The sequence below is a fragment of the Bison bison genome, unplaced genomic scaffold (assembly GCF_000754665.1).
Source record: "Bison bison bison isolate TAMUID 2011002044 unplaced genomic scaffold, Bison_UMD1.0 scf7180017864295, whole genome shotgun sequence".
Lineage (NCBI taxonomy): Eukaryota > Metazoa > Chordata > Mammalia > Artiodactyla > Bovidae > Bison > Bison bison.
The window spans coordinates 701,411-712,878 of NW_011494867.1; the positions used below are offsets into that span (position 1 = coordinate 701,411).

At 46.4% G+C, this 11,468-nt stretch overlaps 1 long non-coding RNA gene across 1 annotated transcript in view; it reads right to left on the reverse strand.

Annotated features, from left to right (window-relative positions):
• Positions 1-11,468, reverse strand: part of LOC104996456 — an 82,935-nt gene that overhangs the window by 12,116 nt on the left and 59,351 nt on the right. The window lies entirely within an intron of this gene.

Below are 11,468 nucleotides of genomic sequence, written 5' to 3' on the forward strand. Positions count from 1 at the left end.
TTTTACCCAGTTTTGCCTTGCTTTCCCATAGAGGCCCCTCTCTCCTTCCGACATCAGCAGCCATCCTGTCAGGGTTCAGAGGGCGCAACCCCTTCATTCCCCGGATAAGGAGTGGCAGGCGGCCCGGTTCCTCTGCCCCTGTGTGCGTGTCTGCTTAGCAGTCTGCCCTCTAACTCTCCTCCCAGGTGGGGGCGGGAAAGGACGCAGAGGGACTGGGCGCCAATTCAACTGATCTGCACAGTGACGCTGCCGTCCCGAAGAGCCCCTGCCCTCCTCAGCCCGGAGGAGACCTTACCTCCTCCTTGGGACCCCAGGAACCCTACGATGCATGGAAGGACTCGCCCTATTTTGTGGCTGCAGACACCACATGAGCTAAAGTCTGGAAACAACGTTGGCAGTGACCCCTTTTAAATGACAAAGACCCATGTAGCACTAAAAATACATTTCAAGTCAAAAAACATGACTTCACGTCACGTCTAATCTACCAGCAACTAAGAAAAATACAACAAAAATCAGATTTGTTCCCTGCATCTGATTTTTTTAAGGGGGAAGTGATAAGTAATAATTTTTACTATATAATAAGTGATTCAGTAAGTAATAAGTGATAATAATAAGTGATAAGTAATACTCTTAGAAAATATAGATATCTTTTAGATTTTGAAATTAGGGAGGACTTCTTAAATAAGACACCAAAAGTGGTCACTATAAAAGAAAAGATGGATGATTTTGACTGGATTATAATTAAGATCATTTATCAAAAGACACCATAAAGAAAGTGGAAAGAATCCATAAAATACAACTAACAAAGGATTAGAATCAAGTATGTATAAACAACTCCTGGAAATCAGTAGGAAAACCACAAATAATACAATGGGAAATTAGACAAGAGACATGAACCACCATATCACGGAAGAGAAAATATGTCCAGAAAATACATAAGGTATTCAGCCTCAAAGCGATAAGAGTACTATAAATCAAAGCCACAACGATTATACCCACTCAAGTGCGTGTGTGCAAGCTCAGCTGCGTCAGTCGTGTCCAAGTCTTAGCGACCCCACAGACTGTAGCCCACCAGGCTCCTCTGTCCACGGAATTTCCCAGGCAAGACTACTGGAGTGGATGGTCATTTCTTTCTCCAGGGAATCTTCCTGACCCAGGGAGGAACACACATCTCCTGCGCTCAGGTGTACCACTGAGCCACCTAACTGCAGGAGGGTGAACTGGTCTAATGTCACTGGAAAACACTTGGCACTAATTCTTAAAATCGAACATTCACATACATACCTTTTGACCCAGGAGTTCCACTTCATATCCCCAGGGGCGATATAAACACAAGTACACAGCAGTACCACTCACGTAACCTGGCAACAGGCAAGTCCCCATAGTCAAGACAATGGCTGAATCTGCTGTGGAACATGCTGATGGCACATTACACACGAGACAAAGTGAATGAACTACATCTCAGCATCTGTTAGTTGAAAAAAGTAAGTCCCCCAGAACTACATATAGTATTGCTATAATACTCTTTTTATAAAGTTAAAATCCAACGAAAACCAATAGATGGATGGATGGATGGACTCTTTTAAAAACACACAAGATGAGATAAAATTAACTAAGAAGGAAAGTAAGGGAGTGATGAATATGGATTCCTTGGCGGAGGGAGGCAGGAAAGGGGGGTAGCGGAGAGAAGCACCCACAGGTGGATGTAGGTAATTACCACAACCAGTTTTTGAATTGAGTGGTGGGGTTGGTATTATTTTGAATGAATGAATGAATGAAGCCATACACAAATCAATGATAAGAGCCTATCATAATAAGGACAATGATTAATCAATTCTGTGCAGATGAAATTAAAAACAAAAGACGCAAAAAAGACTCTAAACTATCAGGGATTTATATTAAAACCAAAAGCAAAATAACTTTCTCTTTCCACAGCCCCAAGACAATGCATGTCTCAATTCAGTCTCCCACCCAGAGGTTGCAAACTGGCAGTCTGTGGGCCACACAAGGATGTTTGTTTGGCCTGAACAAGGATTTTTATTATTACTTCACAACATTGGGAACTCTCGTGTAAAACTCAAATTTCTGTCTTCCCCTGAAAAAAAACGTAGTATGTGGCCCACATTCCCACGCAGTGAATGTAGGTGCCAAGCAGTTGCTGTCCCCTACAAAAGAACAGTCTCCCTACTTCCCTACAAGCTCTACCACTCCCTGTCGCCTCACCCAGCTTGCAGCGTGCAGACAGGCAGTCTGCGAGCGCCTGCAGGCACATGAGCGTGCACCGGGAGGTCCTGGGTCTCCAACCCTCCTCTCCCGTCAGCAGCCTCTGACAGCTGTGGTCCCTTACAGGGCCAGAAAGCAGTCATCCAGAACGCTCCTCAAAGAGACTGGAGCAAGACGAGATTCAGGGTTCACCAGAAACCCATTCCCAAAGCAAGTAATTTACGTTTTCAAATAACATGTATCCAGTTGTTTATTTAAGTACACATCAAAGGAGTTAAATTGGATTGCAGATACCCTGAGTTTCTTTTTCCGTGCAAATGCTATTTTTTTCTGTGCCTTTTTTTTTTTTTAGTAAATTATAGTATACAAAATTTTCCATTTTTCTTTGAAAGGTCTGCTGTGTGTCTACAACAAAGTCTACCAACATACTTCACATAGCTGACTAATACGCTTTGCAGCAGCAAACAGATTCCTGCCCCTTAAACACCAAAAGGCTTGGTATTATTATTCCAGCTCCCTCCACTGACCCAGCCCCAAGCACTTCCATGGTAAAAATATGATCCCACCATCACCACTTCCATACCTTCTCCAAACTGGCCCTAAGGAATTGGTTTTTTAAACTAAGGCAGATCACAGTCACTTTTCAGAATGTTAATTCCCATAAAACGGAATGTCAGTTTTACATGGACAGCTCTCCTTTATCAGAAAAGACTGATTCCATTTGACTGATTAATTGTCCGTAGAACCGTCAAGGCTTCCAGACTAGAGCTGATGGCTGGGGAAGAGGCAGCCACAGTGTTGTGATGTGTGGGGCACTCCTGCACTGGGGAGGCCGGGAGATTACAAATGTACAAATTATTAATTCAAATCAATAGAGCAAGGGGTTCAGGCTGAGAGACATTCAATTACATTGTTCAAAGAGAAGACGCTCATCTTCAGCTAGTCCGCTCCATGCTGCAAATAATAGAACATTTTTAATTTGTGAGGGATGTTAATCTTTTGCCATGTAATCCAGTCCTTGGGGCACGCCATAAATATGTGGCACTGAGTGTGTGAGGCTCCCTGCAGAGGGCACTCAATCAAGTCAGCCCTGGCTTCCCTGCCTGTCTCTTTACGTTAATCTCTCAACACTCGGTTAGGAAATATAAGCAAATGGATGATGGATGGATGGATGGATGGATGGATGGATATGGAGGCAGAGGTAAAGACAGAAATTTTCAAAAACTGTCAGACACCCAGACCCCCAACCATAAACAGTTTATGACTTCCAAATTTGGCCTGACCCAGTAGCACAAATAAATCCCAGAAGAATGATTCACATCCCCAAAGGAATCACTTTAGAATTCCTTTAAGTAGCAGGCTCCTACAGTACCTTTAACAGAGGATTTGAATTCCAGCTTCATTATACAGACAGTGAAGCAGACATGCAGAAATAAAGTTTAGAAGGTTATACACCAAGGTGTTAAAAGCTTATGTCTCCAGTGGTGGCTGGGATGATGTTTACATCTGGCTGTGAGGTTCAATTTTTCTGTGATGAACACTTACTAAAATATTTTTAATTAAAGAAAAGACAATTTCCCTCACACAAACACACATATACAAAGGAAGATTCAATTATAAAGGTGGAACTTCCCAGTGGGGCTTCCCTGCTGGCTCAGTGGTAAAGGTATCACCTGCCAATGCAGGAGACTTGAGTCCAATCCCTGGGTTGGGAAGATCCCCTGGAGAAGGAAATGGCAACCCATTCCCATATTCTTGCCTGGGAAATCCCATGGACAGAGGAGCCTGGCGGGCTACAGTCTGTGGGGTCACAAAGAGTTAGACATGACTAAGCGACTAGCGCTCACTTTTCAGAGCTTTTTCATGAACAGCCGTCACAGAAGAAGAGGCCTTACTACATCTCTTTTCAAGGTGTGCTGAGATACAGAAACAAGAACCAGTGAGTCTCAGGCTGTCTGAGCAAAAGGCAGCCCTGTGGGAGTCTCGGAGTCCACTCGGGAGCCAGCGCTCGACGGGCTGCGGCAGGCAGCGTGCACAGAGTTGAGTCAGCCACAGGGAGGGGCCTGCTCTGAGCGGCGCCTGGGAGACAGAGCTGCACTGCGTGAATCAGAGGGCACCTGTCACGACAGAGACAGGTGTGGGGGAAGTCAACCACGTCACAAATCAAAATAACAGGGAAAACTCCAGTCCAACAAGACTGAAGAAACTTCAGCTCTTCTGCTCTCAGCCTTGCCAGAGCGGGCCATGGAGACTCTCCTGGGACAACAGAAACACGAGGCACGTGGAGATTCCGCAGATGAATAGGCAGCTCCAAGTCCAAAGGATGCATCTGTTGACTGTGTAGAAAACTAAAATCATCAAATAAATGAAAAATTTGCCATTTCCCTCCTAAATTTCATGAGACAGGGACTAAGAAAATAATTTATCAGGCAGGAAATATTTCATCAATTGATTTTTATTTATTAAAGAGCTGCATGGTGTTCGGCATGCTACCATGCTCATTTTCTACAAAATAGAAATCACAGAAGTCCATAAAACCAGGGAGAAAGCTCAGAGGTTTCTGTCCTTGTTTATTACTATAAATAAATTCTCAATTTCCCCATTTATACTGTTGGTAAAGATTAAAAGGGAAGTTTCACTGAAAGATTATTTGTAAATGCCACTTGAAGTGATAACTTCAGCCATGCCAATTTGGAGCATCTACTACATTCCGTTCAGTTAGAACTGGACATGGAACAATGGACTCGTTCAAAATTGGGAAAGAACTATGACAAGGCTGTATATTGTCACCCTGCTTATTTAACTTATATGCAGAGTACATCATGTGAAATGCTGGGCTGGATGAAGCACAAGTTGGAATCAAGACTGCTGGGAGAAACATCAACAACCTCAGATATGCAGATGATATCACTCTAAAGGCAGAAAGTGAAGAACTAAAGAGCCTCTGGATGAGGGTGAAAGAGAAGAGTGAAAAAGCTGGCTTAAAACTCAACATTCAAAAAACTAAGATCATGGCATCTGGTCCCATCACCTTATGGCAAATAGATGAGGGAAAAGTGGAAACAGTGACAGATTTTATTTTCTTGGGCTCCAAAATCACTGGGGATGGTGACTGCAGCCATGAAATGAAAAGACGCTTGCTCCTTGGAAGAAAAACTATGATAAACCTACATAGCATATTTCAAAGCAGAGACGTCACTTTGCCAACAAAGGATTATACAGTTAAAGCTATACAGTTAAAGTCATGTATGGATGTGAGAGTTGGACCATAAAGAAGACTGAGCACCGAAGATTGACGCTTTTGAACCATGGTGTTGGAGAAGACTCTTGAGAGCAAGGAGACAGCAAAGAGACAAACTGTCCTTTGGACAGCAAGGAGATCAAACCAGTCAACCCCAAAGGAAATCAACCTTCAATATTCATTGGAAGGACTGATGCTGTGATGCAGAAGCTCCAATACTTTGGCCACCTGATGTGAAGAGCCGACTCAATGGAAAAGACCCTGATGCTGGGAAGGATTGAGGGCAGGAGGAGAAGGGGGTGACAGGATGAGATGGTTGGATGGCAGAACGAACTCACTGACATGAGTCTGATTCAACTCCAGGAGATGGTGAAAGACACGGAAGCCTGGCGTGCTGCAGTCCATGGGGTCACAGAGTCGGACACGAGTCCCTGCTTCTGAGTTATTTAGGCACAGGGGTTGTGAGGGGCGGAGGTGTGACTGTCGGTGTGTCCTGACCGTGGAGGTACTTTCTGGGCCACACAGAACTTTCTCTCAGCCCTCTCTGACTTCACAGTGCTACGGTGGATGCTTCCAGACAAGGACTGAGGGCCCTCCTCAAGGTGTAGCCTGTGTTCTCTGATTTTCTACCAGGGGTTTCCTCTAAGCTGTGGAGCCCGTTCCATCAAGAGCAGACACAGCAGAAGCACACTGAGGATGGGCGGTGCCTTGGGATCCCATGGGCGAATGCCCCTGCTTCACGGCCCTCAGGCAGATCATTCTGGAAGGCATTCTGCTTGCTTCGCGGTGTACAGGCAAGCGACGCGCTGTCAAACACATTTACTTCTGTCTTCTGTCTACCAACTGGCTCCCTTTACTCAGGGCCCTGCAGCTGGTGAATGGTGATCCATCCCAAGTAGACCTGTTATATATCAGTTGCCCAAGGAGAAGGTGTACGCCCGCCCCAGCACGCGGGCGCGCACACACACACACACACACACACACGCACACACACAGGAGTCCTATTCCAAACCAAGAGAAGGGCTCTGATTGGCCAGTCCCAGGTCAGATAACCAGCCTTAATCCTAACAAACACGACATGGAGCTGGGGTCAAGGCATCCAACAGGGCTGCAAGCCCCACTCCATCCTGCTGGCAAGGGAACAGGGTGTCCCTGTGATCTGGTAAGATATTGCAGTGAATCCATTATACATGTGCCATGAGCCACTGGAGACTCCTGCTAAAATGCAGGTCAGGGTACAGGTGGTCTGGTGTGAGTGTACAGTCCGTACTTTTCATAGCCAAGGAGGACACACTCATCCCTCTTCAGTCTCACTGAGGAAGGGCCCACCCTCCCCACCCCCAACAACAGAAACCTCTTTGCTAAGCAGCAAAGACAGAAAGGAAGATGACTTCTTGCTGTTGAGATATGATAGGAGTGAGCTGTCAATGACATTTTGAGGGGCCTTTTTTTTTACACAGGGACATTTAACTCAGCCTACAAACCAAACCATTAAACTTACAGCCACGTAATTACTTTTACCAAGTCGTGATCAAAGCAGATCAACTCAGACCCTGACCCCAGCCTAGCGCTTACACCATCATCTGTCAAGGATCACCGATTAATTAAAAGCAGCGCTTTTACATTTTGGCGGCACAGCACTTGTGGTACAGTCGCGTCAGCTGCCTCGGTGGTCCTCTCCCCCAGTCCCTGGGGTGGCCCTCAGCCCCTCATCTCCACCCACGTCGGTCCCACCCTGCCCTGTCTGTGGCCTCAGCGACGGCCAGTCCCAGGCGCTCCCACGCCAACTGCTCTTCTCAGCTGTGTTCACCCGCCCCTCACAGCTCTTCCCCTCTTAATAGCCAGTTGGGAGATGGCCAGACCACCATGGGCTGTGGAGGGTGCCCATTTAGGGCGGCAACACAACCTCAGTGGAGAGGCCACCACCTGACTGTGATGGAGCCTGTCCGTGAGGCCCCGGGGGCTGGGGAGGCCCACCCGGCGCCGGGCTCCACGGGTGCGGCTGCACGAAGCGTACGGCCTTGACGCTTACTACTCAGCATCTCACAGTGTCTCTGAACCCTACCTTTTCATCCAAACACTACATACCTCTCTTCTAGGAAAAGCCACCAATGGCAAGTTTCCCAACACACGCAAAACACCCAGCATTAGGACCCAGAACAAGCCTGAAGTCTTCACAGACTTTAGTCTTCTGTAGGCTTGGCACCAGAGGCAGAAGTTTTCTTCTTAGTAACCACACCCAGGAGTCACCTAGACCTCCATTAAGGAAGCGATTTCTGAGAAGGGAACCCTGTACTCCCCCAGAGAAACCCTCTTGGTCAGGACTGGTTCAATCCCAAGTGACAGAAAAACAACTCTGGGAGAGTACTCATGTGATGAGAAGCGCAGACAAGACCACTACCAGGCCCTCTTCTCCTCCAGCTCCCCGTGCTGTCTCCTTGGGGCTCACAGGTGTCGAGCCAGGCCCCTCTCCAGCCTGTGCCCCACTAGTTTAGCAACCTGTGCAAAGAGACCACCTCTCTCCTTAAAACTTCAGGAAAAGACCTGGGGTTGCCTCTCACTGGTCTGGGTTGGGTTATGCACCAAACTGAGAGCCAAGCACAGTAGCCAGGGAGATGTGGCACTTTCACTGGCCAACATGAGTCACAAGCCTCTTACTGGAGCTGAGGCTGAGGGTGGGAGAAGAACGCTCCTGAAAGCAAAGCTGAGGGACTGTTCCAGAAGGCAAGCACACTACAATGTGACTACAGCAACTAGATCTCTGGGGACAATGCGTATTCTTATAGTCACAATTATTATACACAGTGTTATTTAAGCCGCTATCCAACATGCCCAAGGAGTAGCCTGTCATGGATAAAATCCTGTATTTCTGGCTAAATGGTGGGCCCACACAGACACCATCCCCATATTACTGAATATCTTAGTTTGAGTCACCCCAGATGCAGCTACTGGATGAAGATGTTTGGAAGATCATGAAATATCTCTAGTGGACAGGGAAAATGAACCAGGGAAGGCAGGCAGCCAATAAAGGGTATGGATCAGGCTAGTTACCACGATGGGGATGTGGGACTCTGCAAGACAGCGAATCACACCTGAGAGTTATCCCACCAAGAAATGAGGGAGCTGTGGTTTTTAGACAGGAAGTCCTGTTACTCTTGAAAACTCACCTGGAACTGCTGATTCCCTGGCTCTCCTGGCTTATGGTGCGTGGGTGAGCGCATGCTCAGTCACTCAGTCACGTCTGACTGTTTGCAACCCAATGGGCTATAGCCCATCCAGCTCCTCTGTTCTTGGAATTCTCCAGGCAAGAATACTAGAGTGGGTTGCCATTTCCTTCTGCAGGGGAATCTTCCTAACCCAGGGATCAAACCTGCGTCTTCTACATTGGCAGGCAGATTCTTTACCACTGAGCCATGTGGGAAGCCCTTGGCTTATGGTGTCCAGTGACAAAGGAGTCCTCTAAGAAAGAGATGCAGGTGCTGTCTGTTGGAAGCAGGGCTCATAAGCACAAAAGTGAGACAGGTAACAGAATATGGGCAGGGAACCAACGACGGGCCACAATTTCCAAAGGGTGACTAGACTGAACTGCATTGTCGTGGAGGTCTTAAAGTCACTTGAGAACGCTTAAATTCCTCCAAGTCTGTAATAGGAATATCGCTTACCACTGTATCAGGCCCTTTACAAGAACATAGTTAGTAGAGATTTTTCATAGATAGAATGTTGAGTCAAGTCACTTTATGAGGTTTAAAAGTTAGAAATTCATGAAGAATGATACTTTTTTCCTCTTTAATATTATTCTAAGAATTTCAAAACATTTTAAAAATAACATGGTCTCTAAGCCACCCTGAGAAGAAAAATTGAATTGATTGAGGTTTTTATTTTTTTAATCAATTTCTCTTTTTAAAAAGATCCAAATTGGTTGCATAACTTTCTGGAGACAATGCAACTGATTGATTTTTGCACTTTTACCCCAACTGTTCTGATTTTTGAATGAGATGCCACCCTATCAGATACAGGATTTAGCCTCTTGAAGACAACCGTGGCCAGTCCTCAGAGCTGGGCCCCAAGTGTCTTCATCCCAAATAGATAAAAACTGGAGTTTAAAGAAGGTACACTTTGCTCCCAGAAAGTCCAAGCCAAGAGTTTCATCATAATGTGTAAGAATCCTCCCAGCTGCAGGTCATTAGCCCACATGCACAGGGCACTTTACCATTTAAAAAGCATGTGACCTGTGAGATGGGAAGGACATGAATTGTGCGTTCCACTCCAGAGACTCATCCAGACGAGGAGTTATCAGCGTTGGTGGAATAAGTAAAAACCAAATTCAACTTTGAAAGTGAATGTGAAAATCGTTCAGTCCATTCTGACTCTTTGTGACCCCATGGACTATACAGTCCTTGGAATTCTCTAGGCCAGGATACTGGAGTGGATAGCCTTTCCCTTCTCCAGGGGATCGTCCCAACCCAGGGATCGAACCCAGGTCTCTTGCATTGCAGGCGGATTCCTTACCAACTGAGCTAACAGGGAAGCCCAAATTCAACTCTAAACCCACCCAATCTTGGCATGAAATTCTTTCCAACTACATCACAGGGTCCCAGAGGTTTAGTTTCCCAAGCATTAGTAAAATTACTAGATTGAATGATCCAAAGTTGCCATTATTGATCAAATGATGAAATAACAGCAAATTTGCCATTTTTATAGTTCAGAACAGTCAAATATTAGCAATTTCACATGATTCAACTGAATACAAAACAATTTGGGTAACTAACTTTAGTAAGCAATACCATAGGGGAAAAAATTTCATTTCAAATAGGAAAGACTATCATAACCAATAATATAGGCAGGTTACTGTCTCACAATGCAGGACATGATGCTTATGAAGCACTTGCTGTGCTGCCTGTCCTGTGCTCATCAGACCAGTTTGGGGAGCCGGGGAGCCACGTCACTCTGGATAGTCTCCAGGGCTGACTTTCTCCATCTTGACAAAGAAATGCCAAGGAGTCCCATCGTGGGGCCACTGCCATGGAAACCCTGTGCTGCAGGGATGACACTCTGCTTTGACGGCCCCTCCTCCATCACACTGACTCAGCACCCCCTCACTGGCCCCAGGAGAGGAAAGAAGGTGGCAAGTACAAGGGAACTGCCACCGGGTCCCCAGGCACTATGTAGCAACACACTGAAGGGACTGCACAAGTGGCGAGAGGCATGCTCTGCCTGCGCAAGCAGCCCCACTGCACAGTGGGGACAGGCAAAGTGGCACCACAAGGGAGCGACCGCGACACATCCCACAGCAGAGAGCTGCGGGCTGAACAGAAGTGATGACGCACAAAACCCACAACTGTTTTGAGACAAATTCCTTCTTATGTAAAAAGAAAAAAAAAAAAGGAGAGAAAGAGAAATATGTCTGTTTATTCTTTCCAAGCACTGAGCTCAACATTTAGATGAAGCATCTTTATGAACGGGCCCCACAGATCATCATCTCTGCTGCATTAGTTCTAATTGCATTATTGCTTAATTGCAAAGCAACAGAGTGTGTAATTCAGGAGCTGCAATGCCTGGGGAAGTGGGCATGATTTAACTGTTCGTGCAAAGCCCAGCCTTGGGGACACTGTCCTGAGGACAGCAGCGAGAGGCCAGAATCTCTCTCCCGCTGTCTTATTGCACAGTTCAGCTCCCTCCATCAGGGAGATGACAGAGAACAAAGACCCCTTGGGTCGTGCCTCATGCTACCCTTGCAGCAGAACCTCATGAGGGGATGCGAAGTTTAGGAACAGAGTGTCCACTGCGTACCTGCTGCTGGGCTGTGTGAGCATAGAGATGCACAGATGAATGTGGCTTAATTCCTGTCTGCAGGAGAGCCAGTCCAGGGAGCGAAGACAGACATGTCAACAGAGCCATTGGAGACAAGCTGAGGAGGTTTCTTCGCAAAGAGAAGCCTCGATTTGAGTGTCCAAAAGAAAAAGCTGGATAAGTAAGGTCCTGCAAGATTGACTAAGTGCTCACT